The 20,865-nt window shown below is 43.6% G+C and overlaps 1 long non-coding RNA gene across 1 annotated transcript in view; it reads right to left on the bottom strand.

Annotated features, from left to right (window-relative positions):
• LOC117063514 overlaps positions 1-18,886 on the bottom strand; it is a 75,556-nt gene extending 56,670 nt beyond the window's left edge. The window contains exon 1 of the long non-coding RNA XR_004428965.1: positions 18,779-18,886. This is a non-coding gene — a long non-coding RNA (uncharacterized LOC117063514). The remainder of the gene's footprint in view (positions 1-18,778) is intronic.
• Positions 18,887-20,865: the final 1,979 nt, after the last annotated feature.

Here is a 20,865-nt window from a genome sequence, read left to right as displayed (position 1 = left end):
ATATTTGCTTTCAGGTATTATAATAGAGAAAGAGAAAAATCCTTCCTGCAATAAAAATCTAACCACTTCTCTCTCCCAAAAGAAGACAGAAAATAAAATGAGATTTTTAAAAATTCAATTACCTAGTGCCAAACAGTAACCTAAGATGGATACCACATCAACATTAAAATATAAATTAACGTTTTAAGAGAAAACTATCAGTTCTAGAATGAATTAAAACCTCTTTTCTAGGATACTTAAAACATCCTTCAGCAAATCTAAACAGCTGTCACATGGCCAAGAGCCAAGCTTCACACGGTATCCAGAGACAGGGGACATGGCCACTCCACATCAAATTAAATTTAATTCATCTACTAGAATCACCAACATTGAATGTTTTATTCCCCATATTCCTGGGAAATATAACTTCTGGATAGCACTCCTCTCTTTCCCCTACCCAGAATGTATTCACCTGCTGTTCACTGTTGCAAATACATGTTAGCTAAACAAAATAAAATATAAATAGAAAGGCAATTTATTGTTTCTACCACGAAATTCTAAAGCCAACAATAACCTCCATAATTATTCACTGCCAAGCTCTAACTCTCAATATGACTCTATTTGTAGATGGGGCCTATAAGGGGGTAATTAAGGGTGGGACCCTAATATAACAGAGCTGACACCTTATGAGAAAGGAAGAGACACCAGAGCCCCCCCCCCCCCCCTCTCTCCCTCCCTCCCCTCTCCCCCCCTCTCTCTCCCTCCCTCCCTCTCTCCCTCCCTCCCTCCCCCCTCCCCCCTCTCTCTCTCTCCCTCCCTCCCTCTCTCTCTCTCCCTCCCTCCTTCCCTCCCTCTCTCTCTCTCTCTCCCTCCCTCCCTCCCCCCCCTCCCTCCCTCCCTCCCTCCCTCTCTCTCTCTCTCTCTCTCTGTGTGCCATGAGAGGATGCAGTGAGAAGGCAGCCGTCTACAAGCCAGGAAGAGAGTCCTCACCAAGAACTACATTGGCTAGCAACTTGGTCCTTAGACTTTCCAATCTCCAGAACTATGAGCGGCAAATTTCTGTTGTTCAAACAAAATAAAATCTATTCACTTTCTTTGTGTCAAGAAAATGAGCTTGTTCAGAATCTTTTAAAGGAAAGAAAAGAGAAAATAAACAACTGAAGTCTGAGAACTTGCTGGTATTCAAGATTAAAAGATGTTAGGCCTTGTTTAAAAATAGTAAGATTCCCCAACTTAGTGATTTCAAGTCAAATCATTTGACATTGACACTTTGGGGATATTAATATCCACAATGTGCCAAGAAATGTGATACATAGTAGTATCCCTTAACTGCTCTTAAGGGAACAGGGTTTTTTTTTTAGTCTATATATGTATTCATTCACACATAAGCTCACTGTGTATTTAAGGCCATGATAAATTATGCTGAGTGCTTTGATACATGAAAAACATTCATCTGAGGTTTCTAGGAATTAAATTTAAATCAAATATTGCATAGAAAGTGGCAGCATTTCACTTCAAACTCTTCTCTCATCAAGCTTTATTTTTACAAAGTCCAGTGCAAATATTGACCATGTTTTATAAATTTCAAAGGATCTTGATTAGAGAAAGCTTTCAGGTAAACAGCTTTATTTATCTCCCTTAGTTTCATTGTAGGATTCTGTTCAGGGGATATTCCTGTTGGTCAATTAACTATTTTTTCCTTAAATTTCACTTAACATACAATTCACAATGCTCTAAAGATAAAGGAACCCTACCCCTCAGTTAGCATCTGGGGTTAGCATTTTAGCACTCTCAGCGGTGAACGTGTTTGGGAGAGGACTTACATGGTTAGGAGAGGACTTACATGGTTACTCTAGAATTTCCATTTGGTGAAACACAATGAAAACAATGGGGTGGGGGAGGTTGGGCAGACGCAGGAGTTCAAGGAATTCACAGAGCAATAATGAACCAAAGCCCATATAGTCCATCCACGTAGGTGGGTGTTCACGTGAGCATGAGCAGGGAGAGGGAGGGCCAAGGAAAGGCCTGCCTCCGTGGCCCAGCTTGGCTATGCAAGACTTGACAGACTGGGTCCCACTCCCTGTGCCACACAGTGGCCTCGTCCCACGTCCTGTGAGCTTGGTTATGGTCAGCAGGAGAGCACCCTGGCCTGGCTGAGTACAGCCCCTGCAACCAGAGTGTCGTGCTGCTTCTCAGTGGGAAGGTGTGGTGGGCAATGCTGGGGATCTTCTCAGTCCTTCATATTCTTGTCAATGGAATCACAGAGTCACTGCTCTCCAGGATGTTTGTGATTCACTGGCTTAATCCTACATAAAAAAAAAAAAAAAAAGGTGAGACGGCCGGGCGCAGTGGCTCAAGCCTGTAATCCCAGCACTTTGGGAGGCCGAGACGGGCGGATCACGAGGTCAGGAGATCGAGACCATCCTGGCTAACACGGTGAAACCCCGTCTCTACTAAAAAATACAAAAAAAAACTAGCCGGGCGAGGTGGCGGGCGCCTGTAGTCCCAGCTACTCGGGAGGCTGAGGCAGGAGAATGGCGTAAACCCAGGAGGCGGAGCTTGCAGTGAGCTGAGATCCGGCCACTGCATTCCAGCATGGGCGACAGAGCGAGACTCCGTCTCAAAAAAAAAAAAAAAAAAAAAAAAAGTGAGAAGGCTGAGGGTCAGTGAGGGAAAATGACTTGCCCAGCCTCATAGGAGTATTCATCCCATTGGCAGGACCAGTGCAGGTGCCCAAATCTCCATCTTCCCATTCTCATGGAGTCAGCATCATTGCCATCATCATTGCAGCTGGCCCTCATGAAGCACTCTATGTGTCAGGCATGGCACACAGAGTGGCACATTGAGCAATTTTACTTGAAATACCTCACTAACCCTTCAAAATTAATCAGTGCATTCAGGATTTTGTTATCACCATTTTATATGCAAGAATGAGGATTAGCAATATAAAGGTCTCACAGCTACTAAGTTCCAGGGACAATAATTAAACAAAAGTAGTTCACTCCACTACCCTAACCCTGAATCACTTCTTTGATTTCTACAAAGCACCCAGAGGATTGTTCCTTTCTCGCCTTAAATGGGACAGTCCAGAGATTAAGAAGTTCATGTCTTATAGGCAATCTCAAGTCCAAGGGAAGAGGTGATGTGATTTTATGTTTTTTTTTAAGTTTTATATGCATGTTTATTTTTATTTTTATTGTATATCTATTTAAGGTCTGTAGCATGACATTTTGACACATATACACATAGTGAATTATTACTACAGTCAAACGCATTAACATATTCATCACTTCACTTAGAGATCTTGTGTGTGCATGTGGTAAGAGCACCTAAAATCTAATCTCTTAGCAAACTTTCAGTATACACACAAAACAATGTAATTAACTATAATTGCACCTGTTGGACCTCAGAGCTCTAGGCTTATTCAGTCTACACACCTGAAAGTTTGCACCCTACAATCTACATCTCCCCATCTTCTTCCCCTTCTTACCCCGATAACGAATATTCTACTCTGTTCCTATGTATTTGACTTTAAAAACAAAAAAATCCACATATAAGTAAGATCATGCAAACATTTTTCTTTCTGTCTGCCTGTTTCACTAGCATAACATCCCCCAGATTTACCCATGTTGTCACAAATGGCAAGATTTCCTTCTTTTTTAAGGATGACATGTACACCCACAGAGACAGAGAGACACACACACACCCCACTGTTTATCTATTCATTCACTGACAAACACTAGGGTGGTTTCCCCATCTTGGATATGGTGACTAGTACCGTAGTAAGCAAAGGAGCACAGATTTCTTAATGAGGTGCTGGTTTCATTTCCTTTGGGTTTGCACCCAGCAGAGGGATTTCTGGGTCATGAGGTAGATCTATTTTTAATTATTTTGAGGAAACCACCTAGTGTTTTCCATAATGGCAGTTCTAATTTACATTCCCACCAGGGTTCCCGTCTCTCTACATCCTTGCCAACTCTTGTTCTCTCTTGGCTTTTTTGGTAACAGTCATCCTAACAAGTGTGAGGTGGTATCTCATTGTGATTTTGATTTGTGTTTCCCTGATGGTCAGAGATGTTGAGGCTCTTTTGTCTACCTGTTGACCATTTGTATGTCTTCTTTTAAAAAAGAAGGTCCTATTGCAAACTTTTGGTCATTTTTAAATTGGATTATTTGTTTTTTGTTTTTTGGGGGTTTCTTTGTTTGTTTGTTTGTTTTCCTACTGAGTTGTGCAAGCTCCTTATATATTTTGGATAGTAACTCCTAATCAGATGTATGGTTTGCAAATATGTTGTCTTATCCCATAGGTTGTCTCTTTCCTTCGTTGACTGTTTCCTTTGCTGTGCAAAACCTTTTAATTTGATATAGTCACGCTTGGTTATTTTTGCTGTTTTTGTCTGAGCTTTTGGTGTGATATCAAAAAAAAAAATTGCTAAGGCCAATATCAAGGAGTTTTCTTCTCATGTTTTCTTCTAGGAGTTTTACAGTTTCAAGTCTTATGTTTAGGTCTTTAATTCACTTTGAGCTGATTTTTGTATATTGTGTGAGATAAGGGCCCAGTGTCATTCCTTTGCATGTGTATATCCAGTTTTCCCAACACCGTTTATTGAAGAAACCATCCTTTCTTCACTAACATATTTAAATCAATCAGTGCGGCATACCACATAACCTCATGGTCATCTCAATCGATGCAGAAAAAGCATTTGACACAGTTCAACATCCTTTCATGATAAAAACTCTCAACAAAATAAGTACAGAAGAAAATTTCTTCAACATACTAAATGCTATTTAGGAAAATTCCACAGCTTATATTGTAATCAATAAGGGAAAACAGAGCTTTTTCTCTAAGATATGGTACAAGGCAAAAATGCCCAATCTCACTACTTGTCTTCAACATAATACTAGAAGTAATAGCAAGAACAATCGGACAAGAAAAAAATCATCAGAGGCCGGGCGCGGTGGCTCAAGCCTGTAATCCCAGTACTTTGGGAGGCCGAGACGGGCGGATCACGAGGTCAGGAGATCGAGACCATCCTGGCTAACACGGTGAAACCCCGTCTCTACTAAAAATACAAAAAAAAACAAAAACTAGCCGGGCGAGGTGGTGGGCGCCTGTAGTCCCAGCTACTCGGGAGGCTGAGGCAGGAGAATGGCGTAAACCCGGGAGGCGGAGCTTGCAGTGAGCTGAGATCCGGCCACTGCACTCCAGCCTGGGCGACAGAGCGAGACTCCGTCTCAATAAAAAAAAAAAAAAAAAATCATCAGAGACACTCAAACCAGACAGGAGGAAGGAAAGCTATCCTTGTTTGCAGATAACATGCAGAAAAAAAGTGTTAGAACTAATCAATGAATTCAATAAAATAGCAGACTACAAACTCAACATACAAAAATTCAGTGGCATGCCACTTTACCAACAACAATCTACCCGAAAAAGAAATCAAGAAAATGATCTCATTTACAATAGCAACAAAAAGAGGAAGATACTTAAGATTGAAGTTAACCTAGGAATTAAAAGATCTGTATAGAGAAAACTGTAAAACACTAATGAGAGAAAATGAAAAAGACATGGATAAATGAAAAGCTGTCCTGTGTTCATGGACTGCAGGAATTCATATTGTTGAAACGTTTATACTACCCAAAGCAATCTGTAGATTCGTGCAATTCCTACCAAAATTCCAATGACATTTTTCACAGAAATAGAAACAAGTAATGCTAAAATGTTCGTGGAACCACAAAGGACCCCAAACAGCCAAAACAATCTTGAGGAAAAATCAAAGGTTATGTGATTTTAAAGTGTTCTCAGCACGCTTGCCTGAAAAAATGTTTTATCTGCCCACTCAACTCAAACTGCAAAAGAACATCTCAGCCTCCTCCTCCCAAATGAGCGAGTGAAGCTCCCCAATGGGAATCAGCTGTCCCCTCCTGAGGCCCTTACTTACTGAAGCCCTTAGGGGATTGGCTGTGTCTTCAGCTTCCGTCCTTATAAAGGTGAGAGCACTCAACAGAAACGGAGCTTGAAGAGTTCGGCAGGAAGGACATTTGTGAAGGCTCTGGTCAATTGTGCAGCTTTGGAACGCCTGCCAACTCTCACCCAGTCCATGCTCTTGGACTGCACATAAACCTCCCGGCTTAAGTGGGAGACATGCGGGCAGATCCCGTTCTCCACACCTGGGGACTCCAGAGGCCTTGGTAGATCACATTGAGGTTGCTGGCAGGAAGGTTGAAACTCATCCCAAGAACCTCAAAGACATCTCCAAGAAACACCCCTTGATGCAGCAGTCCACCACCAAAGGGCTAGTCGCGTCCCTCCCATCCTGTTTCCCAGCCTTGTCAGAAGAGCACGGCAACCCTCATCAACCTTCTATGCGTCCTGCTCGGGAACTGTTGTCCCTTGCAGGGCCCTGCTGTGCAAGACCTGGCCTCTTTTCCCATAGCCCGGCCAGCCCAGAAATGTACTGAGAAAGCCACTCCATTGGCACTTGCACACACAGATACACACACCACACAAACAGACACACTACACACAGACACACACCACACACACAGACACACACACCACACAGACACACACACCACATATACACCACACACAGACACACCACACATGCTACACACACACACACCACACAAATACAGACACACACCACACACAAACACCACACACACACACAGTACACAGACACACATCACACCACACACATACACACACATACACACACCACACACACAGAAACATCACACACAGAGACACACCACATAGACACACCACAGACACACACAGGCACCACACACACAGACACACACACATCACACAGACACACACACCACACATACACCACACAGACACAACACAGACACACACAGATACCACACACACCACACACACACACCATACCCACAGACACACACACCATACACAAAACACAACACACAGGCACATACACACAGATACACACACACCATACAGACACAACACACACAGAGACACACACACTAACACACTACACACACACACACACATACACCACACAAATACAGACACACACCACACACACAGAGACTCACACACCACACAGACGCACACACCACACATACACCACACAGATACACACAGACACCACACAGACACATACACACACACACCCCACTCAGACATGCACAGACACACATACCCCACACACGCCACTCATACACCATACACACAGTGAGAAACACACCACACATATACCACACACGGACACCCAGACACACTCACCACACACACCCACATCACACACACACACCATGCACCACACACACAGGCACACACACACACAACACACAGACGCATACACACACAAACACACACACTATGCACCCCACAGACACACACACAGGCACACACCACACACAACACACAGACGCATACACACACAAACACACACACCATGCACCACACAGACACACACACAGGCACACACCACACACAACACACAGACGCATACACACACAAACACACACACCATGCACCACACAGACACACACACAGGCACACACCACACACAACACACAGACGCATACACACACAAACACACAGAGACACACACACTCCAGACATACACCACACACAGACACACACACATCACACACACACACACCACACCCACACCATGCGCCACACAGACACACACACAGGCACACACCACACACAACACACAGACGCATACACACACACACACACACACACAGAGACACACACACACTCCAGACATACACCACACACAGAGACACACACACATCACACACACTCACCACACACACACACATCACACACACACACCATGCACCACACAGACACACACACAGGCACACACCACACACAACACACAGACGCATACACACACAAACACACACAGAGACACACACACTCCAGACATACACCACACACAGACACACACACATCACACCGAGACACACACACCACACACACTGACACACACCCCCCACATATACACAGACACAGACACACACACAAACACATCCCACACACAGACACACACACACGCCACACATAGTCACACACACACAGTCTGAACTTCTCTAAGAATCTGCAAATCACGCTAGCTACAGAGGGGGAAGTCCGCTACTTCACTTTACCTCACGTGAAATTTAAGTGTTCACCAAGTCCCAAAACAGTATACATGTGAATAATAGGAAACAAACTTAAAAGTAAACAAAGGCTGCTCCTCCATCTCCTGGCGCTTGTTATTTCCCATAGACTACAAAATTTTAGGGTTCACTTTTCACTGAGCGTCAAGAAATGGTTTTCCGGAAGCATGAATTCCACCTCTTTCCTGAGAGAAAAATATCTCAGCACTCCTTGACTAAAAAACATAAACACAAATACAGTCATTCCATTAATTCTTGACTTTTTATAGGACTTTTTAAAAACAGATATATCTTTAGGCACAGTGACTTCTCACTCACCTTTTCATTTTGATTGTTTAAAAAAAGACAGAAAATGAAACCCTTTGGGTCCTCTGCCCACTGCATTCCCGTTCATCGATGTTGTCCAGTCTCTGGGGCAGATCGTTCAAAGATCTCTTTTGAAAATGCAGTTCCTCACGTAACAGCCTAGGGACTGTCTAGAAGTCACATATGACCTAGGGACCCTCTGTCCTCACCACCAAGCGTGCCAGTGGCCCAGTTGGTGCAGAAACAAGAGTTAGCACCGCAGCACGGATGAGCGCGGGATTCTGAAATGTGTTTTCACCCCCCACCTCCACCTCTCCCAGGAGAACACTTCACAGCTGCATCCATCACCACCAGGGAGTCTAACTCACAAGGAAACACCAGTTTCCCTAAGCATTTAACTGACTTGAGGAACTTACCACACAGAACTGCTTGTGTTGAGCAAAATCTAACTGAAAACACATTTACTTAAAATTCTCAGCAAGACTTCAAGCACTGGGGGGGTGGGGGTGGCATTCAGACAAAGCAGCTTCTAAAATCATAAGACAGGGTCCTCCATCACTTCACACATTAATGGGATGTTGAAAGTGTGTAATGTTGGAGACCTACACTAAGTTATGTATTTAGATAGCAGCCGTTTGCCTAATTATACCCAGATGACTACTTCCCAGTCTCTTGAGCTGAATAATCATCATTACCCGTCTCGTCTCACTGCCTATGATATGCAGTAATTAAAAATGCAATGGATTTGTCACTCAGACCAAATACCGGACTGTGTTTCTCCAAGACCGTCTGATCCTCAAAGGAGACAGAAAACAACAATGAGGTCTGCAATCTTACCTTCTCTGCCAAGGACACTCCTCCAGCATTCTAACGCCTGACCTTCCCAGCCTTCTCTTTTGCCTGAAAATACCATTGTATCAAAAATGAACTACTTTGATTTCTTGATGAGAAACTGACTTTGTGACAGCTGGTTTCAGGATTAGGAATCTGTGTGAATGCAGGGCGATGCCGGTCCAGCAGCTGAGAACCACTGCTCTGAAATAGTAAACCCAGGCAGAGCGGAACGAGCTCACCTTCCGAGAAAGCTGGCTCCCGAAAACACAGAGCTACTGTGGCAGTCTTTTGACTGCCCTCTACACGCTTTGAAAAAGTCCTCCTTTAATATTCAAAGCGACTCTGTTTGCTGTACTTTTGCAGTGATCCGGTATCGTTCCAGGCATAGTTTTGCGGGCTAAATTCTAGGAATCCACCAACAACCTTCAGAATCCCCCGATAAGAAATGGCAGTTGCATTTCATTTATGGCACCTTTTAATGGGTGGATAAATTTGAGCATAAGAAATTATTTAAACAAGATTGCAATTCTGACAGCTGAACTGATGGAGAAGAAACCCCAAAAGACCTGTCTCCCTTTCGCATTACCTCACCTCCCCAGGCCATTCCCTTGTTTTCTGTAGAACTCTATCAGCAGGACAGAGGGGGGAAGAAGAGGCTGACCATGTTTCTGAAAAATAGTGGCTGAAACTTTAATGCAAACTTCACAGAAACACATCGGAAGCCCACAGGTGGATGACGCAGGAAAGCATGGTGACCTGCTGATTCTGTCCTGAGGCCTCCCACCTTCTCCTGCATCACACAATCCTTCACGGCCATTCTTTCCCCCAAAACATCAAACCGCCTCTGACTACCCTGAATCTCTGTGACCTGAGAGTTCCACTGAAGTCCACACACAGAGGGAAGGACTTTGACTTCTCAGTTCAAACTTCCTTTCACTTTAAAAAAAAATAAAAGGTTGTGTAATATCCCCCACTCTCCGGCACTGATAACCAGTAAGTATATTTGCAATTTCACAGGATTTGCCCAATACAAAAAGCATTTTTTAATTATCTACTTCTTGCTTGGAACAGTCTTATGATTCAAGAATTGAATCGTAGAGTAGCGTTTCAGGCACTGTCCTGTGGAGAGGGGGAGTAGGAGGTGGGTCCAGTTGAAACAACGCTTGGGAAGGAGGTAGCCCCCCTCTCCTGCTTGGTGGCTGCCCCGGATAGGACACTTTTGAGCAATGTGTTATTTCATGGTATCTAGAAAATAAAAAAGGAAAATATCATTTCTTCTCCTTAACCAAGAGAGCCGATCCCAATCCCCTAATCCTCCTTAAAAATATCCAAACAGGCCGGATGCAGTGGCTCACGCCTATAATCCCAGCACTCTGGGAGGCCAAGGCGGGCAGATCACAGTCAGGAGATTGAGACAATCCTGGCTAACACGGTGAAACCCTGTCTCTACTAAAAATAGAAAAATTAGCCGGGCGTGGTGGCAGGTGCCTGTAGTCCCAGCTACTTGGGAGGCTGAGGCAGGAGAATGGCGTGAACCCAGGAGGCAGAGCTTGCAGTGAGCTGAGATCGCACCACTGCACTCCAGCCTGGGCAACAGAGACAGACTCTGTCTCAAAGAAAAAATATATATTATATATTTTTATTTTTATTAATATTTTATTGATTATTAAATATTAATTTTTATATAATAATTTTATAATTATTATATAATAAATAATCATATAAAATTTTTATATAAATAATAATTGTTAATAATTATTAAAAATATTTTTATTAATATATATTATATATAGTATATTCATGTATATATTATATTTTTGTACATATTATATATTACATATTTTTATATATATTATATATTATATGTTTATATATTATATATTATATATATATCCAAACAGCCCTTGTAGGTGCTTATGGTCTAATGCAGAAAGCTTGAAACATTGCAACATTGCACTGGACTGAAAGTCTGGGAGGAGCCCTTTCACAACTCAACACCAGGCCTGGAAAATCCTTGTTGTAAATGGACAGCTTATATTCTGCCCAACAGTCAGGATTGTAAAGTTTATTCACGTGCACAGTGGTCTAGAAGGCACTTCTGTGTAATTACGAGTGATTGTACTCACTGGTCAAATCTGACCAATAGATTTAATTCTCCAAAACTAAGCCCATATATTTCTCAAGGCACGATCATAAATATCAAAAACTATTGTGTTGAAATCATAGTAATTTTCAAGATACAGGATGAATAAAATTCAAAATTTCAAGCCTACTTTCAAAAACAATTTAGGTCTAACGATTCTTACTCTCGTTCCCTGCTCTAGAAGAGAAAGAGTGTACAATAGTAGAAAAATTAATATAGAAACTGCTGCACCCACTGTTTCTGGGATTGTTTCTCCAGGCCCTCCAAAGCAATCATGCCAACTAGTTTAATTTTTAAAAATTGTTGGAGTGCTTTATGCATGAGGTCTCGTAAGAGATTTAAGATAAAACAAACACACAAATAGTCTGTAAACACCAGCATTAAAAAAAACCCATGTAGGCAGCAGTACACAAAATCACAGGACATTTTTAAAAGGTGGCGGGAGTGGGGGGCTTTGAAAAGATCTGCACGAAACAGACAGTGGTTGAAATGGCCTTATTTCCAGGCCACCCCAGGCTCCTCGTCCCCTGCTCCTGACTTGAATTGAGCTGGTGGACTCCCTCCCCTTCTCCATATCTGTGATCCAGCTTCCTGCTCACCCGCCCACAGCCCTCAAGTAGCCCGACTACAATTTCCCCTTGGCCTCTCTCCCACTCCACTCCAGACAAATCCATTTGTATTCGCACCAGTAAATGTCCTCTTGCCAATTGAACCATTGAAAAACTACGTTACGACAACCTCCCTTGGAATGAGAATGAGCAACTCCTGAGTGACCTCATGGGAGGTGCCGGCCACGCTCTGCACAGCTCCAACTTCATTCCCCGATTTAGCAGACAGTTACTGAATATCCTTTTACATAGGCTGAGCTTGCCAAGATGAATGCATCGTGCCGCGCCCGCAGAGGGAGTACAGTCCAGTCAAGGGGTGGGCTGGACACCAGAGCTCCTGGGGTGACCCAGCCTCACCAATAGTTATTGTTTCCAGGATTTTAAAAAATTAGCCATTTTCAATACGATTCAGGACATAGGCATGGGCAAAGACTTCATGACTAAAACACCAAAAACAATGGCAACAAAAGCCAAAATTGACAAATGGGACCTAATTAAACTGAAGAGCTTCTGCACAGCAAAAGAAACTATCATCAGAGTGAGCAGGCAATCGACAGAATGGGAGAAAACTTTTACAATCTACCCATCTGACAAAGGGCTAATACCCAGAATCTACAAAGAACTTAAACAAATTTACAAGAAAAAATCAAACAACCCCATCAAAAAGTGGGGAAAGGATATGAACAGACACTTCTCAAAAGAACACATTTATGCGGCCAACAACATATGAAAAAAAGCTCATCAACCCTGGTCATTAGAGAAATGCAAATCAAAATCACAATGAGATACCATCTCACACCAGTTAGAAGAGTGATCATTAAAAAGTCAGGAAACAACAGATGCTGGAGAGGATGTGGATAAATAGGAATGCTTTTACACTGTTGGTGAGAGTGTAAATTAGTCCAACCATTGTCAAAGACAGTGTGGTGATTCCTCAAGGACCTACAACCAGAAATACCATTTGACCCAGCCATCCCATTACTGGGTATACACCCAAGGATTATAAATCATTCTATTATAAAGACATATGCACTCGTATGTTTATTGCAGCACTATTCACAATAGCAAAGACTTGGAACCAACACAAATGCCTATCAATGATAGACTAGATAAAGAAAATGTGGCACAACATGGAACACTATGCAGCCATAAAATAGGATGAGTTCATGTCCTTTGCAGGGACATGGATGAAGCTGGAAACCATCATTCTCAGCAAACTAACACAGGAACAGAAAATCAAACACCGCATGTTCTCACTCATAAGTGGGAGTTTAACGATGAGAACACATGGACACAGGGAGGGGAACATCACAACAGGGGCCTGTTGGGGGTGGGGGGCTAGGGGAGGGATAGCATTAGGAGAAATATCTAATGTAGTTGATGTTTTGATGGGTGCAGTAAACCACCATGGCATGTGTATACCTATGTAACAAACCTGCATGCTCTGCACATGTATCCCAGAACTTAAAGTATAAGAATTTTAAAAATAGCCATTTTAGTGGATTTCTTCCTGTGTGTGTCTCTGAACTCCTCCTCTCTTTTCTCTCATATGGACATCAGTCACTGGATTTAGGATTCATCCTAAATTCAGGATGAGTCATCTTAAGATCTTCGATTACATCTGCAAATAGTCACTCTCTGAAGTCCCAGGTGGGTGTGAACCTTTGGAGAACGTTAAGTCAACCCACTGAGTAGGAAGCGGAAGTTGAGGTTCGCTTTTTCCCACATGAATATCCAGTTCCAGCAAGATTTCTGAAAATAACTTACTTTCTGCCACGATGCTTTATTCTCACCAAATTTTGGTCTGCTGGTTGTACCAATCACTGAAAGAGAAATGTTGAAGCCATGGAATTGTCTTTGTGGATTTTGTCTATTTCTCCACCAGTTAGGTCATTTTCTTCATGTATTTTGAAGCTCTGCTATCAGGTGCACACATACAGAATTACTGTCAGTTTTTCCCTGTTCTTCATTTGGATAATTTCTATTGCCCTGCATCCAAAGGCACTATTCTTTTCTTCCGTCATATCCAAGCTGTTGTAAGCCAGTCCAGTAAATTTTTTTATTTCCCATATTATATTCTCAGCTTCAGAATTTGTGTTTTATTCTTTTTAATAATTTGGATTTTTTTTGTTAAAATCCCCAGCCATTCACCATTTTGTTTCTCTTTTGCTTCAAGTCTCTGAAATATCAGCTGCTTTAAGTCCTTGTCTGCTCATTCCCACATTCCCACCACATCCAGGTGGGTCTCCACTGACCTTTTCCCCTCCTGGTTATGGTGTACATCTCCCTGCTTCTTTTCACCTCTAGCGATTGTTTTGATCGTGCATTTAACATTATAGATGCCATCCTGCTGAAATGCTGGACTCTGGCGTTGGAGCTGTGTGTGTCTCTGAAGTCCTCTTTTTTCTCTCATATGGACATCAGTCAGATGTAAGGGCTGCTGAGTTTTGCTTGGTGGGCAGTGAATTTATTGGTGGGACTGGTTGACCTTCGCAGGCTTCCACGTAAGTTTAGCTGGAGAAGTCCCCACATAGCCCTGCCTGGCAGCTGAGCGAGACCCGTGCATGGCGCATGCCGTTCTGTGTCTCTGTTGAACGCGGGTGTGCAGTGCGGTCTCCCCATGCTTCCGTGTGGGTTACTCTGGACTCTCCATTCTGCTGAGAGTGTTCCTTGTTCTCCACGAGGCTCAGCGGGACCTCTCTGCAGATTTCTTCAGATCCTGTCAAACACCCAATGCAAACCTTGCCACCTCGTCACACACCCTTAACCTCTACCCTCTGTCCTCAACTCCGTGAGACCACCGTGCTGTGCATGGGCTCCACCCACTCATGCCACAGTCCAGCGAGAACCCCTCAGCAATCCCACAGTACACCCCATGCACCCCCCAGGAATCCTACCCTTGGCTGCGGTCCTCAGTGTCTGTAAACAGGTGCTTCATGGATTCTGTTCAGTTTCTAGTTGTTGATGTGGAGAGGGATACTTCGGCACCAGTACTCTGTTGTGTCCTCACAAATAGGCCCTAATTAGTATTTTCTTACTTTCTGGAAACAAAAGTTTGGTCACTTACTGTGTTTTCCTTTTTCTTCTTTTCTTTTCAGACTTTCAGGAAGCTCCTCAGAAGTGAATCAGATAATGAAACAGAATAAGATCCGCCCTTGTGAATTGCTTATTTGATTGCCTTTTTTTATCACCTTAATTTTAATTTTATTATAAAGTGTATAGGCAATGCAGCTGAAAACTGTGAAGCCACAGGAGCTTAAGCGATAGATTCTATTCCTTCCATTTGACTCCGCTGTCATCATTCCACTTCACATCCCTATCCCGTCCTGCCTGGTCTCACAGTGACTGTCGAATCCCCCTTAGCCTGCATTCTGAACAAATGCACCTAGTTGGATTCCTCTCTAATCCTTGCAAAAACAAAACAACAGAAACACCCTTTGCTCATGTTTCTACGTAAGCACTGCCTGCGAGCTCTATGTGCCTTATTTGTGTTGTACCCTCTGCAGTGCCCAGCAAGATGCCTGATCCGCAATCCGCAGACAACAAACACCTTCAAGGCTCTGTTTGGTCAGGGCAGTCTTTAGATGAAAACCCTGCTCGGTGAGGAAACCGCAGTCCCACCAAAACAGGGCATTCCAGGAGCTTGTCCGTGTCAGCATAGACCTTCGCCTCTGCACAAAGTGTTGTGTTCCTCTCTATCTAGGCCATTTTTCTTTTCCAATGGCACCTTTAATTTGGATTTGGGAGGGGTTAAGATACTGGCAGCTCTTTGTTCTTCCATTTTATAGAACAATAACAGAGCTAGAGTATTCTTCTGAGCAAGGCGATCTGCTGGTTGAGAATGATGATATGAGCGAGAAAGAGCAGATGTGTTTTAGTGTCAACACTGAAGGACATTCCAAAGCCCTCATGCCTAGCTCAGACATAGGGCTCCACACAGCTGCTGATCTTGTCCATTACTATATCAGTCAGGGTTCTCCAGAAAAACAGAACCAACAGGAGATGAGAGAGAGGACAATTTTAAGAAATCTGCTCATGTGATTGTGGTGTAGCCGAATCCAAAATCGGTGATGCAGGTCAGCAGCTGGAAACGGAGGCAGGAGCCAGCACTGCCATGTTGAGGTGGAACGTCTTCCTCCATGGAAACCTCTGTCTTTAATAGTAAAGCCTACGGCTGACTGGCTGACTGGGTGAGGCCCACTCACATTAGAGTGTATTCTCCTTTACTTCAAGTTAACTGGCTGCAGACACTGAACGCATCTGCAGAAGACCTTCACAGCAACACCCAGATTCGCGCTTGATTAAATACAGGTAAAGAATTGCTCATGGAAGCGTCCATATAAACAAGTTTTAAAGGGATTGGTTTTAAGTTTCATGGCAAAAAATACAGAAGGTAATTAACGTACAGAAAATATTTACCCTTGGTCAGGTACAGTGGCTCATGCCTGTAATCCCAGCACTTTGGGAGGCTGAGGCAGAAGGACTGCTTGAGGCTAGGAGTTCAAGACCAGTCTGGGCAACATAGGGAAACCCTGTCTCTAAAAATAAATTTTTAAGTAGCTGGGCATGGTAGTGTACGCCTGTAGTCCCAGCTACTGGGGAAGGTGAGGTGGGAGGATCACTTGAGCACAGGAGGTCAAGGCTGCAATGAGCTATGATCGCACCACTGCACTCCAGCCTGAGCAACAGAGCAAGACCCTGTTTCAAAAAAGGAAAGAAAAAAGAAAGAAAGAAAGAGAGAGGGAGAGAGGGAGGGAGGGAGAGAGGGAGGGAGGGAGAGAGGGAGGGAGGGAGGGAGGGAAGAATATTTACCCTTGCCAGTCATCAAAGAAATGCAAATTCAAACAAGATTCTACTTTTAACTTTTCAAATGGATGAGATGTTGCTCTTTGATATTTTAGACTCCTTATTGTCCCTAAAGTCATGTTCATGGACTGTCGCCCCTCACTTTTTCCATAACAACATTTCATCCCAAATTTCTTAGGTATCTTGATTTTCCGTCAAATTGAGGCAGGATAGGAAAGAGACTGGGTCCTGCAGACACGTGACAGAGCAATCCAGGTCCTGATGGCATCACACCTCCAGGCATGTTCCTCCCCTACTTGCACCCCTTAACACGTAGACTGGGTCACGGAGCAGGAAGGGGTGGGGTTGCTCCTACATCTGCTGACCAAGCTGAATTCCTGACCATACAAGGAAGGACCTATCTGTCTCTTTGAGTGATGCCTTCTGAGATCACTGAAACCGGACTCTGGCGTTCCCTGTAAGGACCTGAGCAGGTCCAGCTGCCTGAAGACCAGAGAGGCTGCAGCCTGACCCTCACACCTTTCTCCTCACTTTAATGTCATCGTAATATTAAAATCACTGCCCAGGGTGGGGCTCCTCTGCCATTTTCTGATCACCTGATGCACATTAGAGCATGAAGTCCCACTGTGCAAGCAAAGAAAAGACCAAGGCCTCACCTGAACATGCCTGGATATCACTCAGTTCCCACCTCACCTTCCTGTAGATGACCTGCTGGGGGGCTGGTGTCCAGATCCCTTTCCCACAGCTGCTCCGTGTACCCAGCCCCAGCCTGTGAACCCGGCCTGAGAAGAATCTTTGCCTGGCCTGGCATCACCGTCCACTCACACCACAGCCAAAGAACTCAAGGTCCGGTTGCAGTCACAAAATAAGCTCGTTTCTGAGCTTCTATAAAAAGCCAGGGAGGGAGGGGTTTTCAGTCACCGGGAGGAACAAGAAACCAAATAACCAAAAAGATGCAGCCGAGGCCTGGGGCTGCCACACATCCAGCAGACATCATCCAACCCTTCGGGGAGCCAGGACAAAGGTCAGAACCCAGAACCCCAGGACGCCAAGATCGAGGTTCCTTCCCTCACCTAATTATTTTTAAAGTTGATACAATGTAACTGAAAACATTAAATTATATGTGACCTGCAGACACCAAAGCCATCCTGAAATGTAGGAATCTCTCAAGCCCTGGGCTGCCGTGGCCTGCAGCCTGGCTGTGCTGCCCACCTCCCTGGGCTGCGATCATATATACATGTGAGGATCTCAACAAGGTAATCCTGTCCTCAGCACACACAAAACCTTAGTTCACTGCACCCCTCCAGTGTACAGCAGGGCTATGGCACCCCTTAAAATTGTCCTTGATGAGATAAAGAATTGAAGGAAAAAATCAGCAAAAACCTTTTTTCTTTTTCTTGCCAATAAAAAATATGACCAACATAGCAAGAGAAGAGAGTGGGAGAACAGAATCAAAGTAGCTTTAAAAATACACCATCTCCCAGAAGTCAGGAAGAACATGATTAGTATATATGACTATGCCAACACCAAATTAAACTAATGCATGCTTTTAAAATACCACAAACAAATTAGAAATCCATTTAAAAATATTTACAACATAGAAAACATATCAAGACCCAATTTCCTTTCTATACAAACACTACTCACAAATTGACAGAGGAAAAAAACTTAAATCACCTTACACAAAAATAAGCAAAGTTTAAAAACACAAACATTAAAATATGTACACATTTAACATATCATTACAAAGGAAATTTAAATAAAAAGAAGACATAGGTTTTTACCTGCTAGATAAAAAACGAGATAAAGAGCTTGGCAATTTTCAGTAAGGCCAGGAATAAACAAACATCTTTCACCTGAGTGGAATTGGCTACAGCCCCCACTCAGGGCATTTTCACAGTAGGAATCAGTGATTCAAAATGCAAACCCCCCTTATACTAGTGATTCCACTTACAGAAATGTACATAATACCTGATCAAGGCTGCAGGTATATGTTGTACAATGTTCCCTGCAGCATTTTCTGAAGCTGGAAAAACAGTTGGAAGGTGTTTGGACGAACGGAGGCAAGATGGCGCAGTTCCGGGTTCTTCACCGTCAGCTTTCCCGCGCCCGGGAAAGACACAGGTCGACCGCGCAGGCGCAACCCGACCTCCGACGGAGAAAAACCGGAACCCGCCTAGCGATGCCTACTGCCCGCCCCCCGGCCCGCCTATGTCCCGCCCACTGCCCGCCCACTCCCAGGCCCAGGACATAAAAGGCTCGGTGGGGGGGGGGGGGGGAGGCGCGCGGGGGTGGCACGCGGTGCGAACTTCCCGAGAGCCCCACGGGGTGACTCCCCCGGCCTCCCCTGCTGGAGACCCACTGACCTCACCCCTCCCCCACAAAGCTGGCTGACCAAAAAATAAATGTGCAGTTTTGCTCCTAGCCTTGCCTACTCGCTGGTCCTTTAATACTCGCCCTGGTGAGCCTAGAAAGCAAATCGGTTTCCTAGAAAGCAAATCAGTTTCCTGGAAAGCAAATCAGAAGGAAGCTAAGTGTTCATATATAGATGTCTGTTAAAATTGCTATAGAACATCGTCCTAAGCAGCACACAGTCTTTTAAAAGAATGAGGTAGACATATATTTGCTGACATGGAAAATGGTCTAAGTAATATTCCGTGAAGGCAGGGACCAAACTGCAGAAGTAGAAGAGCATTTGAGTAAACCTTTCTGGAAGGATGCTCACCAAAAAATATCCAGAGTGATAAGCTCGCAGGGACAAGGCAGGGATTCAGAAAGAAATGTTACTTTTCACTTTGTGCCGTTCAGTAACGTTTGAAACTTTGTCCATAAGCATACATACATTACTTTTATGATTAAAAAACTAACTTAAAATTTTTAAAGATTAAAACAAAACAGATATTGAAAGTATATTAACATACTGATATATTTTAAAAGCTCTGAATTTTGAGAAATGTCTTGGCCTGAAAGGCCATTAAGGGTGAAAAGAGACTATTGAATATGATATTTTTAGCAGAATCCCTTGTTACATGGGATACCCACTACTATTAGTTGGGATAGAAAAATAAATGTTACTATAGTTCTGCTGACCGGGTGCAGTGGCTCATGCCTGTGATCCCAGCACTTTGGGAGGCTGAGGTAGGCAGATTGCTTGAGTTCGAGACCAGCCTGGCCAACATGGTGAAACCTCGTCTCTACCAAAAATACAAAAAAAATAGCCAGGCATGGTGGCACATGCCTGTAATCCCAGCTACTCGAGGGGCTGAGGCATGAGAATCACTTGAACGTGGGAGGTGGAGGTTGCAGTGAGCAGAGATTGAGCCACTGCACTCCAGCTTAGGTGACAGAGTAGACTCCGTCTCAAATGGAAGCCCCCTTTAATATGCTGCATTATAATATTTACTAATATTTGCAACACTTTGATTCACAACTACACTATTGAAGGCACTACTGAAGGCACTTCACTACTGAAGGAAGAGATCTGTCATAGTTACAGGCAATTTATTTTACCACCTTACCTTAAATTTTACATTATTGTTCCCTCTTAAAAATGATACAGTCATCACAGTTCTTTCATTTTGCCAGATACGAATGTTTTATCCAAAGGGACTTTTGAAAATGATGTAGATTTTTCTTCTCTGCAAAGCATATTCAGACTATTTGGGAAGTTGTAGATTTCTCTGAGGTGGACCTAGTTCCTTACTCCTGGAGCTCACAGTCTATTCCTAAGCTAGCCAGTCCATGGCATTGCACGTCTTAATAAATAAGATTTCAAATGGTGACTGTGATTCTTCATAGGAATATAAGAAGAGCAATCTCTCTCCAGTCATTTTTTCCTGCATTTCCTGCTTGTAGTCACAGTTCAATCAACCTTCCAACCCACTACTTCCAGGCTTAGCTCATTAGTTAATTTCTTTCCTGGGCCTGGCACTTCTTTATTTCTTCTACTTCAATCCCCCAAAAGAGTTGAAAGTGGAATAAAGAAAAAATAGGAAAACTATCTCCACCAATGACCCGACTCACCTCTTATAAGAAATCAAT

This window comes from Trachypithecus francoisi, unplaced genomic scaffold, assembly GCF_009764315.1.
Source record: "Trachypithecus francoisi isolate TF-2019V2 unplaced genomic scaffold, Tfra_2.0 Lachesis_group18, whole genome shotgun sequence".
NCBI classification, from domain to species: Eukaryota; Metazoa; Chordata; class Mammalia; order Primates; family Cercopithecidae; genus Trachypithecus; species Trachypithecus francoisi.
The sequence above is the reverse complement of the archived record's forward strand: the minus strand, read 5'-3'. Positions and strand labels throughout refer to the sequence as shown.